The 22007-nt window shown below is 37.2% G+C and overlaps 1 long non-coding RNA gene across 2 annotated transcripts in view; it reads right to left on the minus strand.

Moving 5' to 3' along the window:
• Positions 1 to 1060: 1060 nt before the first annotated feature.
• The window catches only part of LOC140848673 (uncharacterized), a 55290-nt gene continuing 34343 nt past the window's right edge, over positions 1061 to 22007 (minus strand). For both annotated transcript variants that reach the window (XR_012129771.1, XR_012129772.1), the window contains exon 3: positions 1061 to 1362. This is a non-coding gene — a long non-coding RNA (uncharacterized lncRNA). The remainder of the gene's footprint in view (positions 1363 to 22007) is intronic.

The raw sequence follows: 22007 nt of genomic DNA on the forward strand, positions 1-22007 counted from the left end.
CCTCCCCTGCTTGCCACCGCTCAGGCAGTGGCGGTGTTCCTCCTGAGTCACAGTTCCTGTGCCGTAGCTGCCTTCGACAAGTCCTGCTCTTACTGGACTTTGGCAATGCCCTTTCTTCTCCTTGCTGCTCCAGGCTAGACCCTGCAAGCTTCACTAGCCCACCTTGTCTGACCCTGCCCACATCTGTGTGAATAGCCCTTTATGTTCAACCCCTTTAAGTGTGCCATCTCTCTCCTTTCAGGACACTGGAAGAACTACCACATTTCTAAGACATCCCTTAGCTCACTAGGACCTCCAAAAAAAAAAAAAATTCCATAGCCCTGGGAAAGTAATAATAAGGAAGCCCCAAATCACTGAGGTGTAGAGGCATCTATATGTCTCCAGTTTATAGAAATTCCAACAAGCTGCAAAGTTTTCTTAGGCATAGCTAGCTTCACTGAAGTCATGGAACATGTGATTTGCGGTGGCTATTCTCATCCTCAGCTCAGAGGAAATATGAGACCCCAGCGCAGCCACTCAGGGCATCATGTCCCCCAGGCCACACAGTGTTGGTTCAGGGAGGGACATGTGATCTAAGCCAAGCCAGTGAAAACCACTTGGAAGAAATTCTGGGCCTTTGGCTGCAGCAGCTAGGGAAAAGGTGCTTTCCTTCCTTTGGGGTTGCTGAGGACATAAACTGAAGTGTTGGTGGCCATCTGCCATAAAAGGCAGAGCCTGCCTGAGCAGTGAACCACCACAGGGGAAGCAGAGCTAAGAAGCGAACAGAGAAAACCTGGGTTCGGATCACATCACCTGAGCCCTGAATCAAGCCTTGTTTTGCTTTTGTAGTGACATGAGCAAAAGATTCAGCTTTTCTATTTAGTAAAGCTGAGTTTCTATCACTTGCAAGAGAAAGAGATCCTAATAGTACATTGACTGAATAGTACAAAGAATGAAGCTCTTTATAAACTAGGAACTACTATGAACTAGGTAAGGGGGAGTCCATGGAGAAAAAATAATTTACTATTTCTGGAGCATCTATTGTGTGCTCCAGAATAGAGCTCATATAAATGTAGGTTAATTTATTTAATTCTCAAAATAACTTTGCTCAACTCTGTTGAGGAACTTGCCAATTGCTGCACAATTAGCAAACGGCAGGGTTAAGTTCAAACCAAGGACGATTGGCTTGTGAGGTTTTATTTGCTCCACTCTGATGTGCTGCCTCGTCACCATCTTTTTCATCCTCGTCATCACTCCAGTCATCGTCACCAGCCCCTTCTTCAGGAAACTCCATGAGAATCTGGACCACAAACATCAGGAAGCTGAGTTTCTTGGCCACCAGAAAACACAAAACTGGATACATCCATGTAGGTCTGCAAATAACTGTAACATGAAGGAGAGAGTGATCAATGCCAATAAAGAGGAAACGACGACCTGTTGAGGAGGACTGCTTCCATTTGAGACATTGGAAGAATTCAGATCCAGATGGTGGAAGAGAATCCAAAGAGGAGGAAAGAGTCTGAGCAAAGACATAAAAATTAGGAATGCCAGACCATAGGAAGATTCAGCTGGCACATGTACACACTAAAATCGTTTTCCAAGGTTCTTTTCTTGGATCCCTCCTCAATTTCCTCTTTTTATTTATTTATTTTTTACTTTATTTTATTATGATGATGGGAAAATTTAACATGAGATTTACCCTCTTAACAAGTTTTTAAGTACACAGTATAGTACAGTATGGTTGCTTATAGATACAGTGTTGTATAAGCAAATCTCTAAACTTATTCATCTAGCTGAACTGAAACTTCATGTCCACTGATTAATAACGCTCCATTTCCCTCTCCCCCCAGGCCTAGGCAACCACCTTATACTCTTTGATTCTATGAGTGAATGAATTTGACTATTTTAGTACCTCATATAAGTGGGATCATGCAGTATTTGTCTCCCTGTGACTGGTTTATTTCACTTTGCATAATGTCCTCAAGGTTCATCCATGTTGTCACATACTGCAGAATCTCCTGCTTTTTTTAAAGGCTGAATGGTATTCCACTGTGTGTGTGTGTGTGTATCACATATTCTGTATCCATTCATCTGTCAATGGACATTAGGTTGTTTCCACATCTTGTTGTGAGGTGCTGCAAAAAATATGGGAGTGCTAATATGTCTCTGAGATCCTGATTTCCTTTGGAAAAATACTGAGAACTGGGATTGCTGGATCATATCATAGTTCTATTTTTAATTTTTTGAGGAACCTCCATACTGTTTTCCATAGCAGCCGCAGCATTTTGCATTCCCAGCGACAGTGCATGAGGGTTCCAGTTTCTCCACATCCTCACCAACACTTGTCTCTTGTGTTTTTTTGATAAGAGCCATCCTGACATGTACAAGATGATATCTCCTGTGTTTTGATTTACATTTTCCTGATGATTCATGACACTGAGCATTATTCTCATAAAGGGAACAAACAACAGAGTAAAAAGGAAACCTGTGGAACAAGATAAAATATTTGAAAACCACATATCTGATAAGGGGTTTATCTTCAAAATATACAAGGGACTTCTACAACTCAAAGCAAAAAGACTAATAAGCCAATTTTTTAAATGGTCTAAGGACTTGAATAGACCTTTCTTCATAGAAGACATACAAATGGCTAACAGGTACATGAAAAACACTCAACATCTCTATTTTCTCTCCGTGTTCTTCCTTGACAATAACAAGACCAAAAAGCTGATAGCTCTAGTCTCCCACTTACCACAGTGCTTGGGACAGTCCCTCTAAAGTTTGGGACAGAGAGGGGACAGCTGTTCATTCTTCCAGTATATATATCTCTGCTCTTCAATGCAGTTTACTTTGAAGACATGAGGAATCACAATTGGTAACCATGCTGGCTGGTGTTAAAGGTGAACCTACAAGCCTTTGAATGTGTACTCAGAGTCCCAGCATGTCGAGGCTCCTTTCCAGCTCCCAAAGAAAGGTGTCATGTGTTCCAACATTGACGCTTGTTCTAAATATGGTGTGAATTCAGCCCTAGAGACACAGCCCTTTTTCTCTTTTCAGCAGGAATGCTGCTCTTGACCTCTCCTTTCCCCTACCATTGTTTCATTACTTTGCAAACATGTGACAAGCTTTCACACATGTTTCAATGCCTCGTGTCAGCACCCTCCTTCTTACACCCATTAAAGAAAGGTGTTGCACTGATGTAACAGACCAGGCAGACAGATCAACCCCCCAGCCCCAGTCAGTACGACTGCCAAATAAAACACATGAAAACACGGTGCGCTATTTTTAACAGCAAGTTAAATAAGGTGCCTTTAAAGTTGAATCTCCTGGGATCATGTTGAGTCCCTAAGTTCTTGGTTTAGTGAGCCAGAGGCACCAAACAGGTTAGCTTTAATTGTTTAACTAGGCCACCTAAGCCACTGAGACCTTGTCTAATAGGACAATATTTATAGGCATTGCATCATCTCAGAGTTGAACTGTTCTTCTCAGACTGAGATGATCCTTCAATTTGTTGGGATTTTTTTTAACTCAGAAGGGACAAAATGAACTGGGATTTCATTAATAGCAACTACTGTTAAAAACAGAAGAGTAGAAAAATGTTGAAATGCTAACCTTTTAGTGGCATGAGAAGCAGATTCTCTCCTGGCAAGGTTTTGATTGATAGCTATTGAAAATCAGAATTTGAGTCAAATCTCTAGTCTGAAAAAATTTAGTCAAATTTTCTTCATAAAATACATTACAGTCACTTGATATAACTTTTGTGTTCGTGTGGTGGTTTTCACTGTTTGGACTACACATGATAAATTGTAAAAGAGTGAGTTTATTTTGCCTGGTTTTTTTTTTCAGATGAACTTTCCAGCTGTATCCTAACCTCATGATTTGGTTGTTATATTTAACAAAGCTAACTGACACATATACTCCTAATTTACTTATAATGATAACAATGGTTAACATTTACTGGGAGCTTAGGTGCATAAACACATCAGATGTAGAATGTCATTTGATCCTCAAACAATCCTATTACTAACACAGTGAAGGTGAGGAAAATGAAGCTTAAACCAGGTAACCTGCCCAAAGCCATACAAATATTAATCAGGGGCACTGAAACTTGAATCATTCAAGACTGAATGATTCTCAGGGATGTCCAAGCTTCTGAGCCACTACATTAGGCTGACTTCCGTCAACAAATAGGCTGTGCACTTTCTCCACCCAATTCTGCAGTTGAATCATAGAGATTTTGAGATGGTGTTACTGGAGGAGGTACACTGCCGTATGGAGAATACAGAAATCCCTGTCAAAAGAACAGTCTCCTAAGTTGTTTTATTTTCACTGAAACAATAAACATGCTTATAAGTTTTGGAAATTTTTCTACAATAAATACAAGTAAAATTATCTAATAAAAATATTGTTATAAGTATGCAGTTACATAGCTATAACATGTAGCTTCCAGCAACTAAAATTAAGTGGATTTTCAAACCAAATAAAAAATGTTGTAGATTGGACTTTCAGTCAAGATGAAACATCAAAGATGAATGCTTTGATCCACCCCCTTTGCTCCAAACACATTGCAATGACTGATAAATTATAAGGGGGATGGAGGAGGGAGATAAACATCTCCATTGAGGAAAGCTGGCAATGAATAACAAGTGTGAGTGGGTTTGAAGCCACAGGTCTGTTACGTTCCGAGTCTGCAAGTACACAGTGGCAGTTCAAATTCTGACTCCTGCCATGCAATGGGAACCAAAAGTGCTTCAGGCACAATAGTAGATCAGAATCAGACTCACTGCTTGAAGGCAGAGGCAGGGATGGAGCTCCTCCCTCTACAGAAAGCCATCTATTAAGCAAAAGCAATTATCAGCTCACTTCCTGAGACAACCGTTTTATAAGGCTTCTTGGCTTAGAAAAGCAGGCTAGGCTATAGATGCAACTTCCCGGCCAGGAACTGAGCGAGCCACCTGCCAACCCATGACTGGGTCTGTGATACCCCAACATCACTGCAGAGCAAATTCCACCTGGTGCTGTACTGGGGAAATGCACAATGGTCACATGGAGACAACTGCAAGTCTCCAAAACAGGACGAGAGAAACACACACACACACTCACATTCAAAATATGGCTGCCATAACAAATTAAAAGATCTAATACTAAGGGAGACAGCCTATAAAACCATCAGAATAATTAGTTGAAATATAGACTGCCTAAAGATAACATTAATTTTTCAAAACAGTCTTACAAAGGCTTTAAGTATGTCTAGAATGCTCTAAGGCATAAGCTAAGGCATCACATCCATTAATGATGAGTAAGCAATTCTGAAACACAACGTAGACATAAAACAAGAGCAGGCAGCTATGAAGAAAATCCAAATATATATTGAAACTAAAAAAAAAAAAATGTGATTACCAAAATAAAAAACTCAAAGGGCAAGGTAAACTCTAGATTAGATCTGGAGAGTAATGAATTGGGAAATCGTTGTGAGATGTACACACAGAACTTGATCCTGAATGACAATGAGAAGATTTTTCATAGTAGTTAACAGATACGAAGGGTACCTTGAGAGGCTCCAACCTGTATCTGGTAGATATTCCAAAAGAGGGAATGATGGAAAAGTAATATTTGAAGAAATTTGAGCTGAGGATTTTCCTAACTGCAAAGTACATATGTCCTCTAGTGGAAAGGACACTCCGGGTGGAGCAGGACACATCACAATGAACAAGTAGATCACTGATGATAAGAAGAAACTCCTAAAAGCTGCCAAAGAGACAAAAAAGAAAAAAAAAGACCCAAAAAGAACCATTAGGTTGACAGCAACATATTTTCAGCAACCATTTTGGCCAGAAGACAACATAGTACCATCCTTAAAATGCTTAAAGCAAAGAGCTGTCAACCCAGAATTTTATATCCAACTAAATTATGATTTAAAAATATACAAAAATGATGGACAGTAACTGTAATGGGGTATGGGGAGGGGACTTAATAGGGGGAGTCTAGTAACCATAATGTTGTTTAAGTAATTATACATTAACGATACCAAAATAAAGAATAAAAAAAGAAAAAAAGAGAAAAGAAAAGAATAAGCAAAAAACACTTTCAAAAGCACAAGGACAAAATGAATCATCCCACATACAAATCCAAATTTACCAATTGAGTAAAGCATGTATTTCAGTAAAAAGAAATGTGAAACTACAGTAAAGGTAAGGGATAAAAGAAACAATGAAATAATGGTGAGAAATAAATATGTTTTTAGGCTTAATTAAATGTTGACTTGTATATACTGTGTTTAGAAGGGTAGAAATGCCAAAAAAAAACAATATATTTGTTAGAATATTTTTAATTCAAATAGTCTATGTTAAAATCTTAGGAAAATCACTTAAAGAACAGATTAACAACCAACAAAGGAAAAAATAAAAGTATTTAAAAATAATATGCCAACCAAATAAATAGTCAAAAAGGATTAGGGTGGGCAGAGGAGGAATACAAGGAAATGCCAATAAAGAGATAACACAAAATAAGTTAAAGTATATCAATAATCACAATAAATGCAATTGTACTAAATGCATTTATGACAAAATAGATAACATATTGGATTGAATGGATTGAAAGTAAAGAGATGGAGAAAGTGTTTGGAGAGATATATATTCTCCAAATAAAACTAGTGACGTGATATTAATTTAATGCAAAAACTTAATGAAAATTAAGAGGCATTACATAACAATAACAGAAACAATCTACCAGGAAAATAAAAAATCATTAATTTATATGCATCTAAAAACATAGCTTCAAAAAATATAAAGCATAATAAACAGAATTATAGGGAAATGAAAAAATCCATAATCAAAGTCCAAATTTTTCAGTGCTTCTATCAGACACATAGATCAAGCAGGCAAAAAATTAGTAAAGCTATAGTAAATTTGAAGAACAAAATTTAAAACCATGATATAATATAGAATTTTCCAAAATTGTTTAATGTGACCCTTTTAAGAAACATATCTTATATCAAGCTAGTATAAATGCCATGCCTGCACATGCACATAGATGGATAGATGATGATAGACAGATGATGATGAAAGATAGATAGATAGAGATAGATAATTGATAGATATAAAGATAGATATAGTTAGATGATACATAATTTTACCAATAATATTCACCTTTAATATAAGTGATACATTCTGATATGATATGTTGGATTCCATTATATTTCATTTTTTAAAAATGTGAGTTGCAAACAACAGCCCAAGACTGAATCATGACTTATAGTTTACAAAACACTGATCTTATAAAATATACAGCTGTGCATCCAACAAGTAGCAGTTACATGTTTTTTCAACCTGAAGTAAATAGCATATAAAATGATGACACCAAAGAAGCAAAAAAGTGGGAACAAGCAAGGATATTTCAACAAACTTTTCTATTCCACATTGTACTGGAGGTCAAAGTCAATGAACAATGGAGGAAAAAGGAATCACCAGTATATGAGTTTGAAAGGTATAATAAAACAAACTGCAGCTGATTTATTATCTTCATGGAAAATCTAAGAGAATCCAGACAAACTTTCAGTAGTAATAAGAGAGATCAGCAAAGTTTTAAACACAGAATAACTAACCTTAATAATTTTCATAAATACCAGTAATGATCAGTTAGAAAATGTAATAAACAAAGGTTATCATTCATAATAGCAACAAAGTCATAAAGCACCTAGGCATAAGTCTAGCAGAAGATTGCATGGCCTTTATGAAGAATATTACAAAACATTGCAAATTTTATAAAAGAAAGACCAGAATAAGTGGGGAGGCATAACATGTTCAAGGATGATGAAGGCTTGATCTGGTAAAAGTGGCAATTCTCTCTAAAATGCTCTGACGTTGAATACAATTCCAATCAAAATCCCAGAAGACAAAGGTGTTCCTGAAATTCATTTGGAAGAGCAAAGAGACCTGAATAGCAGAGATAATTTTGAAGAAGAAGGTTGGGGTACCTGCCTACCAGGAAGCTAAGTTTATCTGAGGCCATAATAACTAAGACACTGTGGAACTAGCTTAGGAATGGAAGAATACATGAATTGGAGGAGGACAGAGAGTGCAGAAACAAGCAACCATATATATGAAAACTTGATATATGACAAAGGCAGCATAATAATCAATGCAGAAAGGATGGGTTCTTTGATAATTTATACTGTGATACATCCAAAGGAAACTTAAAATTCAACCCACAACTCACATTATATAAGATAAATTTCAAGAAGAATAAAGGTATAATATTAAAATTAGAACTTTAAAATTTCAAAAGAAAATTTAGAATGTCTTTAATGTTATGAAGAAAGATGGACTTTTTAAAAATAAAATTTCTTAAATGAGAAGGAAGAAGTACCAACCATGATTTAAAAGACTAACATATTAGTCATTAAAATTAACCTGTCATGTCCAACAAAAGTTATCATGAACAAAGTTAAAGAGAACATGAAAACTGAGAGGAAATAATTATAATGCAAATACATGACAAAGGATTAGGGTCCAAAATTCATATAGAATGTCTATAGTTTGATAACAAAATGAAAAACAATACAATGAGGAAGGAAGGAAAGGTCCTACGAGACAATTCAAAGAAGAGCACACTTTAATGGACCATAAATCATTGAGAAAATATTAGCAAATTGCAAATTACATAACATTTCACATGAGATTGTCAAAACAAATTCTGGATGCTACTTATAGCTACAGGAATTCCCACATACTGTTTGTGGAAGTATAAATTAGTATGACCACTTTGGAAAATAATTTGACCTTATCTTGTAAAGATGAGCTACTCAGAAAACCAGCAACTCTACTCTTAGATATATACTGCAGAGAAACTGCCACACATGTGGGTAAGTGGACAAGAATATTCATTGCAACATTGTAATGAAAGCTCAAAATGGAAATAACATAAATGTCTTTCAGCAAAAGGATAAATAAATTGGGGCATGGTCCTGTGGACTACTCTACAGCAGGAAAACAGAAATACTGATGTTACATACAGCCCTGCAGATAAATCTTAAGACATGATCCTGAATACAAAAGCAATTTGCATAATGCTTTTGTATTGCATTCAGGATGACAATACTGGCAATAAGTCTGAAAACCTGAAAGTTATGCTGTTCAAAACTTATGAATATGGAGAAGGGATTAAAGATGGCAGCATGAGAGGTGAGAGAGAGGCCACCACCTCTGCACATAATACAAAAATATAATTAATACAACTAATCCTGAAAGAGCAACAGGAAAGAAGGCTGCACCAGACTGCATACACCTGGAGGAAACAACAGACCTCACAGAACAGGTTAACGTACCAAAGCTGTGACCCAGCGGGACCCAAGCCCATCCCCCACCCCAGCTCACTGGCAGGAAGAAGAGAAACAGAGCGGGGAGGGAGTGGAGGCCTGGGACTGCTAAACACCTAGCCCTGGAGATCTGCTCTGGGAGCACAAACCTACATTGCATGGTACTCTGCTGATTAGGGGGTTGGAAAGCTAAGATAGGCAGCATACCTGGAGAGACGGAGATTCTAGCTGCTTGTTGAAAACAAGGACCCATATCCGGCTGCTCTGAGACAAAAGAAAGGTGGGCAGTCTGAGAGACTTCCTAACAGTGAGAAGTCTGCTAAAGGGGCAAGGAATGCACAGAACTTACTGCTCAGGAGAAAGGACAAGTAGACAGAATTGTCCAGGTGCACTCTGCCCAGCAGGTTGGCAACTTTCACTATCTTCAGGCACTCCAGCCCCCTGGCTGGATACACAGCTCCAAGGCCCCTCACCATGATACATAGCCTGCTGTGACTTCCTCCCAGCCAGCCCGCACCTGGCTTCCAAACGGGCAAACCCTGCCTAGGCATCAGGCCAGCCAAAGGGAAGCCCTGCCTAAAGCAGCTACAAACATAAGGCATAGAGGCTTATACCTATGTGCTCAGCTCACTGGTTCTGGCAGTGGAAACAGGCACAGCAGCCAGGAAGCAGGAAACAGCTCTTTCCTCCCCACAGGTACAAACACTGCTCCTCTGTGACCCCCGGCATTGCTCCGGGGACAGAGCAGCTCCAGAAAGTAGAACTTCTGGGTACTAGAGGGTGCCACATGCAAATAAGAAACGTCAAAGGAACCTGGTTCAAAGCAAAATTGTAAATACACCAGAAAAAGAGTCAAATGAAACTGATCTCATGAATCTTCCTGAAAGAGATTCCAAAATAAAAATCATAAACATGCTCATGGAGATACAGAAAAATATTCAAGAACTCAGAAATGAATTCTGGTCAGAGATCCAATCATTATGAAAGACAGTATCAGAAATGAAACATACAATAGAAGATTTTAAAAGCAGAATAGATATGGTGGAAGAGATGATAAATGAAATAGAAATTAGAGAAGAGGAATACAAAGAAGCTGAGGCACAGAGAGGAAAAACAATCTCTAAGAGTGAAAGAATATTCAGAGAACTGTGTGACCAATCCAAATGGAACAATATTTACATTATAGGGGTGCCAGAAAAAGAAGAGAGAGGAAAAGGAATAGAAAGGGTTTTGAGGAGGTAATTGCTGAAAACTTCCCCAGTCTGGGGAAGGAGATATTCTCTCAGGCCATGGAGGTGGACAGATCTCCCAACACAAGGGACCCAAGGAAGACAACACCAAGACATAATAATAATTAAAACAGCAAAGATCAAGGATAAGTACAGACTATTAAAAGCAGCCAGAGAGAGAAATAAGATCACATACAAAGGAAAGCCCATCAGGTTATCATTAGACTTCTCAGCAGAAACCTTACAGGCCAGAAGGGAGTGGCATGATGTATTTAATGCAATGAAGCAGAAGGGCCTCACACCAAGAATACTTTATCTGGCAAGATTATCATTTAAATTTGAAGGAGGGACTAAAAAATTTCCAGATAAGCAAAAACTGAGAGAATTTACCTCCCACAAACTGTCCCTACAGTGTATTTTGGAGGGACTGCTATAGATGGAAGTGTTCCTAAGGTTTAATAACTGTCACTAGAGGTAATAAAACCATAGTAAGGAAAGTAGAACAGTTAATTATTAAGCAAATGCAAAATTAAATCAACTACATCAAAAGTCAGTCAAGGGATACACAAAGAGTACAGAATATGATACCTAATATATAAAGAATGGAGGAGGAAGAAAAAGGAGGAGAAAAGAACCTTTAGATTGTGTTTGTAATAGCGTACTAAGTGAGTTAAGTTAAACTCTTAGAAAGTAAGGAAGTTAACCTTGAACCTTTGGTAACCATGAATCTAAAGCCTGCAATGGCAATAAGTACATACCTATTGATAGTCACCCTAAATGTAAATGATCTGAATGCACCAATCAAAAGATATAGAGTCACTAAATAGATGAAAAAACAAAACCCATCTATATGCTGACTACAAGAGACTCACTTCAAACCCAAAGACATACACAGAATAAAAGTGAAGAGATGAAAAAAGATATTTCATGCAACTAATAGGGAGAAAAAAGTAGGAGTTGCAGTACTTGTATCATACAAAACAGACTTCAAAACAAAGAAAGTCACAAGATACGAAGGACATGACATAATGGCAAAGGGGTCAATCCAACAAGAAGATATAACCATTATAATCTGTGCACACAACACAGGAGCACCTACATATGTGAAACAAATATTAACAGAATTAAAAGGAGAACTAGAATGCCATGCATTCATTCTAGGAGACTTCAACACTCCACTCACTTTGAAGGACAAATCAACCAGACAGAAAATAAGTAAGGAGACAGAGGCACTGAACAACACATTAGAACACATGGACCTAACGGACATCTACAGAACTCTATACCCAAAAGCAGCAGAATACACAATTTTCTCAAGTGCACATGGAACATTTTCAAGAATAGATCATATACTAACCTACAAAAAGAGCCTTGGTAAATTCAAAATGATTGAATTTGTGCCAACCAGTTTCTCAGACCACAAAGGTATGAAACTAGAAATATGTTACACAAAGAAAATGAAAAATCCCACAAACACATGGAGGCTTCACAACATGCTCCTAAATAACCAATGCATCAATGACCAAATAAAAACAGAGATCAAGCAGTATATGGGGACAAATGACAACAAATATTCAACAATCCAAAATCTGTGGGATGCAGCAAAAGCCATCCTAAGAGGAAAGTGCACTGCAATACAGGCCTACCTAAGGAAAGAAGAGCAATCCTACATGAACAGTCTAAACTCACAATGAACAGAACTAGAAAAAGAAGAAAAATGAGGCCCAAAGTCAGAAGAAGGAGGGACATAATAAAGATTAGAGCAGAAATAAATAAAATCAAGAAGAATAGAACAATAGAAAGAATCAATGAAAGCAAGAGCTGGTTCTTCAAGAAAATAAACTAAATAACCCCCTAGCCAGACTTGTCAAGAAAAAGAGTCTACACACATAAACAGAATCAGAAATGAGAAAGGAAAAATCACTTTGGATACCACAGAAATACAAAGAATTATTAGAGAATACTATGAAAAGTTATATGCTAACAAACTGGATAACCTAGAAGAAATGGACAACTTTCTAGAAAAATACAACCTTTCAAGGCTGACCCAGAAAGAAACAGAAAATATGGACAGACCAAGTACCAGCAATGAAATTGAATCGGTAATCAAAACACTACCTAAGAATAAAACTCCTGTACCAGATGGCTTCACCATTGAATTCTATCAAACATTTAGTGAAGACCTTATACCCATCCTCCTTAAAGTTTTCCAAAAAGTAGAAGAAGGAATACTTCCAAACTCAGTCTATGAGGCCAGCATCACTCTAATACCAAAACCAGGCAAAGATAACACACAAAAAAGAAAATTATAGACAAATATCCCTGATGAACGTAGATGCAAAAATACTCAACAAAGTATTAGCAAACAAAATTCAAAAATATATCAAAAAGATCATCCACCATGACCAAGTAGGATTTATTCCAGGGATGCAAAGATGGTATAATATTAGAAAATCCATCAACATCATCCACCACATCAACAAAAAGGACAAAAGCCACATGATCATCTCCATAGATGCTGAAAAAGCATTTGACAAAATTCAACATCCATTCATGATAAAAACTCTCAACAATATGGGTATAAAGGACAAGTACCTCAACATAATAAGGGCCATATATGAAAAACCCACAACCAACAACATACTTAACAGAAAGAAGCTAAAAGCCTTTCCTTTAAGATCAGGAACAAGACAAGGATGCCCACTCTCTCCACTTTTACTCAACACAGTTCTGGAGGCCCTCACCACAGCAATTAGACAACACAAAGAAATAAAGGGCATCCAGATTGGTAAGGAAGAAGTTTAACTGTCATTGTTTGCAGATGGAATGATATTGTACATAAAAAACCCTAAAGAATCTACTCCAAAACTACTAAATCTAATATCTGAATTCAGCAAGGTTGCAGGATACAAAATTAATACACAGAAATCTGTTGCATTCCTATACACTAACAATGAAATAGCAGAAAGAGAAATTAGAAAAACAATTCCATTCACAACTGCATCAAAAATAATAAAATACCTATGACTAAACCTAACCAAGGAAGTGAAAGACCTATAATCTGAAAACTAAAAGGCACTTATGAGAGAAATTAAAGAAGATACCAATAAATGGAAACACATCCCATGTTCATGGATAGGAAGAATTAATATTGTCAAAATGGCCATTCTGCCTAAAGCAATCTACATATTCAATGCAATTCTTATAAAATACCAACAGCATTCTTCAATGAATGAGAGCAAATAGTTCTAAAATTCATATGCAACCACAAAAGACCTCGAATAGCCAAAGCAATCCTGAGAAGGAAGAATAAAGCTGGGGGGATTACTCTCCTCAACTTCAAGCTCTACTACAAAGCCACAGTAATCAAGACAGTTTGGTACTGGCACAAGAACAGAACAATAGACCAATGGAACAGACTAGAGATCCCTGATATAAACCCAACCATACATGGTCAATTAATATTCAATAAAGGATCTATGGATATACAATGGAGAAATGACAGCTTCCTCAACAACTGGTGTTGGCAAAACTGTACAACTCCATGCAAGAAAATGAAGCTGGATTATTGTTTAACCACACACACAAAAGTAAACTCGAAATGAATCAAAGACCTGAATGTAAGTCATGAATCCATAAAACTCTTAGAAGACAACATAGACAATAATTTCCTGAATATAAACATGAGCAACTTCTTCCTGAACACATCTCCTCAAGCAGGGGAAATAAAAGCAAAAATGAACACATGAGACTACATCAAACTAAAAAGCTTCTGTTCAGTAAAGGACACCATTAACAGAATAAAAAGGCATCCTACAGTATGGGAGAATATATTTGTAAATGACATATCCAACAACAGGTTAACATCCAAAATATATAAAGAACTCACCTGTCTCATCACCCAAAAAGCAAATAACCCAATTAAAAAATGGACAAAGGATATGAAGAGACACTTCTCCAAAGGAGAATTTCAGATGGCCAACAGACACATGAAAAGATGCTCCACATCACTTGTCATCAGAGAAATGCAAATTAAAACCACAATGAGATATCACCTCATACCAGTTAGGATGGCCAGCATCGAAAAGACTAAGAACAACAAACGCTAGCAAGGATGCCGAGAAAAGGGAACCCTCTACACTGCTGGTGGGAATGTAAATTAGTTCAACCATTGTGGAAAGCAATATGGAGGTTCCTCAAAAAACAAAAATAGAAATACCGTTTGACCCAGGAATCCCATTCCTTGGAATTTACCCAAAGAATACAACTTCTCAGACTCAAAAAGACATATGCACCCCTATGTTTACTGCAGCACTATTTACAATAGCCAAGATATGGAAGCAACCTAAGTGTCCATCAGTAGATGAATGGATAAAGAAGAGGTGTACATATACACAATGGAATACTATTCAGCCATAAGAAAGAAACAAATCCTACCATTTGCAACAACGTGGATGGAGCTGGAGGATATTATGCTCAGTAAAATCAGCCAGGCGGAGAAAGACAAGTGCCAAATGATTTCCCTCATTTGTGGAGTATAACAACAAAGCAAAACTGAAGGAACAAAACAGCAGCAGACTCACAGACTCCAAGAAGGGACTAGTGGTTACCAAGGGGGGGGGGGGGGGGGGGGGGGGGGGGGAGGGAGGGAGAAGGGGATTGAGGGGTATTATGTTTACTAGACATGGTATGGGGGGTCACGGGGAAGACAGTGTAGCACAGAGAAGGTAGATAGTGTCTGTGGCATCTTACTACACTGATAGACAGTGACTGCAATGGGGTATGGGTGGGGACTTGACAGTATGGGTGCATGTAGTAACCCCATTGTTGTTCATGTGAAACATTCATAAGAGTATATATCAATAATACCTTAATAAAAGAGAAAAAGAAAAAGAAGAAATAGAACCCAGTATCCCTGAAAAAAAAAGAAATCATGGATACGTACAAACGTGGTAATAATATAAAAGTATTAATGGGGATGATAAAACCAAAATATTGATTATCTCTAGCCAATGAAAAGGGGAAAATGGCATAGTGAAGAGGTCCTCAGGAGTTTCAACTCAATCTAATTGTTTTATCATAAACAAAAAAGGGAAATATTAGGTTTTGACAGTGCTATGTTCAGAGTACAAAGGTGTTTGCTTTTCTAAACTTTGCTAAATCTCATCACCACATATCTCTGTCCTCTTCTTCTTTTTGTTGATTTGCAAATTGTATTAATTGACCAATTCTGAATTAATAAACTGAAAAAATCTTCCATGTATTATCTGTTCTCAAATATTATTTGTCCTCAAAAGATGCTGCTGCTATGAAAACCTGTATTGTCACCTCATTTTTGTCACTTCAATCCAGGTAATTCCCACTGGTTCATAAGGATGAATCTATAATCTCACCAGCCCCACAGCCCCTTCCCTCTGGTAACCAACAATCTGCTGTCTATATTTATGGATCTATTTCTTTTTTGTTTGTTTTTTAGATTCCACATATAAGTAAGATCATATGGTATTTAGCTCTCTCTGCCTGGCTTATTTTACTTAGTATGATACCCTCTATATTCATCCATGTGATCACAAATTGCAAGAGTTCTTTCTTGTTTATGGCTGAGTAATATTCCATTGTGTATATGTACCACATCTTTATCCATTCAACAATCAATGGGCACTTGGGTTGCTCCATATCTTTGCTATTATAAATAATGCTGCAGTGAACACAGGTGTGCAAATATCTTTTTAATTAGTGATTTTGTTCTCTGCAGCTATATTCCCAGAAGTGGAATTGCTGGGTAAAATGGTATTTCTATTTTTAGTTTTTTTGAGGAAAGTCCATAATGCTTTCCATAGTGGCTGCACCAACTGACATTCCCACCAACAGTGCAGGAGGGGTCCCATTTCTTTGCATCCTCGGTAACACTTGTTATTTCTTTTCTTTTGGATAATGGCCATTCTGACTGAAATGAGGTAATGCAGTTTTGATTTGTATTTCCCTGATGATTAGTGATACTAAGCATGTTTTCATGTGTCTGCTGGCCATCTGTATGTCTTTTCTGGAAAAGTGTCTTTTCAAGTCCTCTGCCCATTTTTTATTTAGATTGTTTGTTTGTGTTTGGTGTTGAGTTATAGGAGTTCTTTATCTATTTTGGATATTAGCCCCTGTTGGATATATCATTTGCAAATATATCCTCCCATACAGTAGTTTGTCCTTTTGTTCTGTTAAGGGTTTCCTTTGCTGTGCAGAAGATTTTTAGTTTGATGTAGCCTCACTTGTTTATTTTTGCTTTTGTTTCCCTCTCTGGGGGAGATGTATCCAGAAAGAAATTTCTCATGCTGATGTTCATGAGATTCTTGCCTATGTTTTCTTCTAAGTGTTTTATGGTTCCTGTCTTACATTTAAGCCTTTAATTCATTTAGGGATAAAGAAGTACAAACTATGAATTATAAAATATGTGAGACATAAAAATGGAAGTATCACATAGGGAATATAACCAATAATATTATAATATCTTGGTATGTTAATGGGGTACCTACATCTATTGTAGGAAGCATCTAGTAATGTATACAATGTGGAGTCACTATGTAGTACTTCTGAAACCACATAATATTGAATATCAGCTCTATTGCAATAAAAAATAAAGAAATCTGTTTTCTTAATTAGATCTCTCTTTTTAAAAAGTATTGAAGTTATTATATAACACAATTATAGAAAATTTGGAAAACAGAAATTTTCAGCGGCTCAAAATCCTCCTCCTCCCAAAACTCTGTACAGTCAACTATTAGGATTTAAGTATATTTCTCACTAGCCTTTTATGTGTGAGTTTATTTTAATGAAATTTTAACCAGTTTCCATACACAATAACTTTGTAACTTGCACTATTCTCTTAAATCAATATCGCTGCATAGACTTCCTATTCTTTCTAACCTTCCTTCTTAATGTCTATGTAATAGTCTGTTAACTCTTTACAGGATTATTTAACCTTTCTCTTATTTTTGGAAATTAAGGTTTCTTTCCATTTCATACTTACATATAAAAAGCTATGACAAAAATGTTGTGAAAACATACTTTCTGTGTTTTGAAATATTTTAGAACTGGGATTTCCAGGTTACCTTTCATGCAGAGGAGGGGGAACCTTTTGATGAATTGCTTTTCCAAAGTGACTTGCTCCTTCCATTGCCCCATGGCAGTGTTTGACCTCTGAGTGAGTCGCTGTAGCCCTAGACTCAAGATAGAATTCTGCAACAGTAACCACCAAATTCTGTTAATTACTTTTTTTCCTAAAAAGCTAGTCTTTGTTATAATCTTTGTGACTATTGCCAAGAAGTCAAGCTGACAAGTGTCTATTTTTGACCTACTTATAAAATTTCCTAACAGATGATCTGAGACAATTGTATCTTAAAAGTCATATATATCATTAGAAATAACTCTTATGTCATGGTCATGCTCTTGATTGCACACCTTAAATTAAAACTATGTTCAAAATTTGTGGGGGGCAGTAAGGAGAAACGTTTTATTTTTTTACCCTAAGTTATTATAAATAAACTTCTTGGAAGCTGAGTTTTTAATACCACTGTGCTGTGGACTTCTGCATCTTTCCTTAAATATAAGAGTAGCATATTGAGAAATACCAAAATATGAGAAATTAAATACAAATAAAGATATTGAAAGCCCAATCTGTTCTCAGGGTGATTAATTAAATGAAATTTTACTTTTAAAAATCACAGCACATTTTGTTTTTTCTACCAAAGTAGGTTAATTGGGGCATATTTTGGAAGTAATTAAGTGGTGGCAAGACTTGCAGGGACATATGTACAAGCGTGTTCTTTGCAGCTCTGTAGAGGAAAAAAAAACCTCAAAACAGAGTGAAAGACTGCCATCGGAGAGTGGTTGACTAAGCATTGTTACATGCATGCTAGGGAATGTAATGCTGCAAATAAAAACTAATTTTTTGCTTGCTTAGTTGGAGAGATTTCCATAGGGTACTGCTAAGTGGGGGAAGTAATATACAGAGATTATATAATAACAACAATAATGACAAAAATAGTTTGTCTGGATAATAAAAATGGTGTGTATAGATTACTGTATGTGATCATATTATTTCCATGGGTTATCTGTGGGGAAGAGAGATGGAAAAAGGGGCAAGAAAAGGAAAATATGACTCCATCCTTACAGACAACTTGAGCAGGTGTTTTAGTAAACATTTCTGAAAGGGAAGTAAAAGAAGCAAAAAAATAAGCCATTCAAAGCCTAACCAAGGAAGTAAAAGACCTATACCCTGAAAACTATAAGACACTCAAGAGAAATTAAAGAGGACACTAACAAATGGAAACTCATCCCATGCTCCTGACTAGGAAGAATTAATATCATCAAAATGGCCATCCTGCCCAACGCAATATACAGATTCAATGCAATCCCTATCAAATTACCAACAGCATTCTTCAATGAACTGGAACAAATAGTTCAAAAATTCATATGGAAACACCAAAGACCCTGAATAGCTAAAGCAATCCTTCTCTACATGTAAGAGAATGAAACTGGATCACTGTCTAACCCCATACACAAAAGTAAATTCGAAATGGATCAAAGACTTGAATGTAAGGTATGAAACCATAAAACTCTTAGAAAAAAACATAGGCAAAAATCTCTTAGACATAAACATGAGTGACCTCTTCTTGAACATATCTCCCCGGGCAAGGGAAACAAACGCAAAAATGAACAAAAGGAACTATATCAAGCTGAAAAGCTTCTGTACAGCAAAGGACACCATCAATAGAACAAAAAAGTATCCTACAGTATGGGAGAATATATTCATAAATGACAGATTCGATAAAGGGTTGACATCCAAAATACATAAGGACCTCACACACCTGAACAAACAAAAAGCAAATAATCCAGTTAAAAAATGGGCATAGGAGCTGAATAGACAGTTCTCTAAAGAAGAAATTCAGATGGCCAACAGGCACATGAAAAGATGCTCCACATCGCTTGTCATCAGAGAAATGCAAATTAAAACCACAATGAGATATCCTCTCACACCAGTAAGGATGGCTACCATCCAAAAGACAAACAACAACAAATGTTGGCGAGGTTGTGAAGAAAGGGGAACCCTCCTACACTGCTGGTGGGAATGTAAATTAGTTCAACCATTGTGGAAAGCAGTATGGAGGTTCCTCAAAATGCTCAAAATAGAAATACCATTTGACCCAGGAATTCCACTTCTAGGAATTTACCCTAAGAATGCAGCACTCCAGTTTGAAAAAGACAGATGCACCCCTATGTTTATCACTGCGCTATTTACAATAGCCAAGATATGGAAGCAACCTAAATGTCCATCATTAGATGAATGGATAAAGAAGATGTGGTACATATACATAATGGAATATTACTCAGCTATAAGAAAAAAACAGATCCTACCATTTGCAACAACATGGAATGGAGCTAGAGGGTATTATGCTCAGTGAAATAAGCCAGCCGGAGAAAGACAAGTACCAAATGATTTCACTCATATGTGGAGTATAAGAACAAAAGAAAATGGAAGGAACAAAACAGCAGCAGAAGCACAGAACCCAAGAATGGACTAACAATTACCAAAGGGAAAGGGACTGGGGGGACAGATGGGAAGGGAGGGATAAGGGCAGGAAAAAAGAAAGGGGGCATTACGATTAACATGTATAGTGTTGAGGGGGGCACGGGGGGCTGTGCAACACAGAGAAGACAAGTAGTGACTTTACAGCATCTTACTATGCTGATGGACAGTGACTGTGAACAGGTATGTGGGGGGGACTTGGTGAAGGGGGGAGCCTAGTAAACATAATGTCCTTCATGTAATTGTAGATTAATGATACCAAAATAAAATTAAAAAAAGAAAATATACCATTCAGACAGTGGAAGAAACTTCCCAAGAATGACCCTCTGAGTTACCTTACTTAAAGGTTGCAGTATCAGAGGCTGATACCAGATTCCACTTTCTATCCTTTATATTTAGTTGTATATAAGATAATATTGTAGACAGCATAAACTTCTCCTTTAAAATAAATGAATAAAAACCTTACAAGGTGAAAGAAGGCATACGTGTTAGTCAGAGTTCTCTAGAGAAACAGACCAATAGGATATGTATATGTATATGTACATGTATATATACATACACACAGAGAGAGCAAGAGAGAGACAGAAATTTCAAGAAATTGGAGGGGCAGGGTAAGCCAACAGGCTGAAGGTCCAAGGAAGGGTTAATGTTGCAGCTTGAGTTTGAAAAATATCTAGAGGCAGAATTACTTCTTCCTGGCAGAACCTCTGTCTTCGTCTCTACAGGCCTTCAACTGATTGTATGGGGCCCACCCACATTATGGCAGATAATCTGCTTCACTCAAAGTCTACTGATTTGAATGTTAATCTCACCAAAAAAAAACATATTCACAGCACATCCCAACTGGCATTTGGCCAACAATCTGAATACTGTAGGTATCCAGCTAAGTTGACACATAGAATTAACCATCACACTTGACCAAACAATATCATTTCAAAAATATCAAGCCATTTTACCAAATACTTACCTTTTTAAAATGAGCTGGATGAGATAACCACATTTTTTTCTTAAATTACATTAGAAAATACAATCAGAGCACAAGCAATATTTAAGCGTCTTGAAGCTCTGGCCTTGATATGAATTTCCTTCACCAAGTTGAAGAGTTAGTGTGCATGTGTATAATAACTTGATGACGTATTTATTACCTGCACTTTTCCTGAGTGCACTATATGGATTTACCTGCATTAAAAGCTATCTGCATGTGCCTTTATATGGAATTACTCATATTTCTGTGACTTAAATCTTCCAGCCATTCTCCTCTCTCTCCTCACTGGCTCAGAAACTCTGTGTCCTTCAAGCCTGAGCTTAGATATCATTGCTTCCCAGAAACTGCCCTATAACCAACACCCTCTCCCCTCTCTCCAAGGCATGCCTCCCACGCTAAGTCTGATGGGGTGCCCCACCGATGTTCCCACTGTCCCCCTCCCATCATCTCCTCTCTACCTACACTGTTCCATCCTAGCACCTGCCACACTGTGTTTTAATTTCCTGTTTGTGCAGCTGTTTTACCACCAATAGGTCATGAGTCTCTTGATGGCAGGGATAACATCTTATCTGTTATTAGATCCCCTGTGGCTCAGCAATATTTATTACAAGAATGAGTCACTAATTCTGAATTCCCCATAAAGTCTTTCAAAGAATCTTGCCTGACCCCTCTAGTTCACAGCTCCTGAAGGCACTTCCACCTTGTACTTTGAGGGGTCAGGGCCACCTTTGTTAAAGAGTGTCCAGGCATCTTAAAGGCGTAACTACCACTGATGTTATTCACATATTGCAAATATATAGAAAGCAGTGTGAGGCCTGGAAGTCTTCTAAGGGAGGAGACGACTGTGTTATTTTGATGTTCCCAAGGCAGCCCTTAATGAAGCCTTCAGTGCTCCGATAATATTTTCACCTAAGATAAACA

This window comes from Manis javanica, chromosome 4 (genome assembly GCF_040802235.1).
Source record: "Manis javanica isolate MJ-LG chromosome 4, MJ_LKY, whole genome shotgun sequence".
NCBI classification, from domain to species: Eukaryota; Metazoa; Chordata; class Mammalia; order Pholidota; family Manidae; genus Manis; species Manis javanica.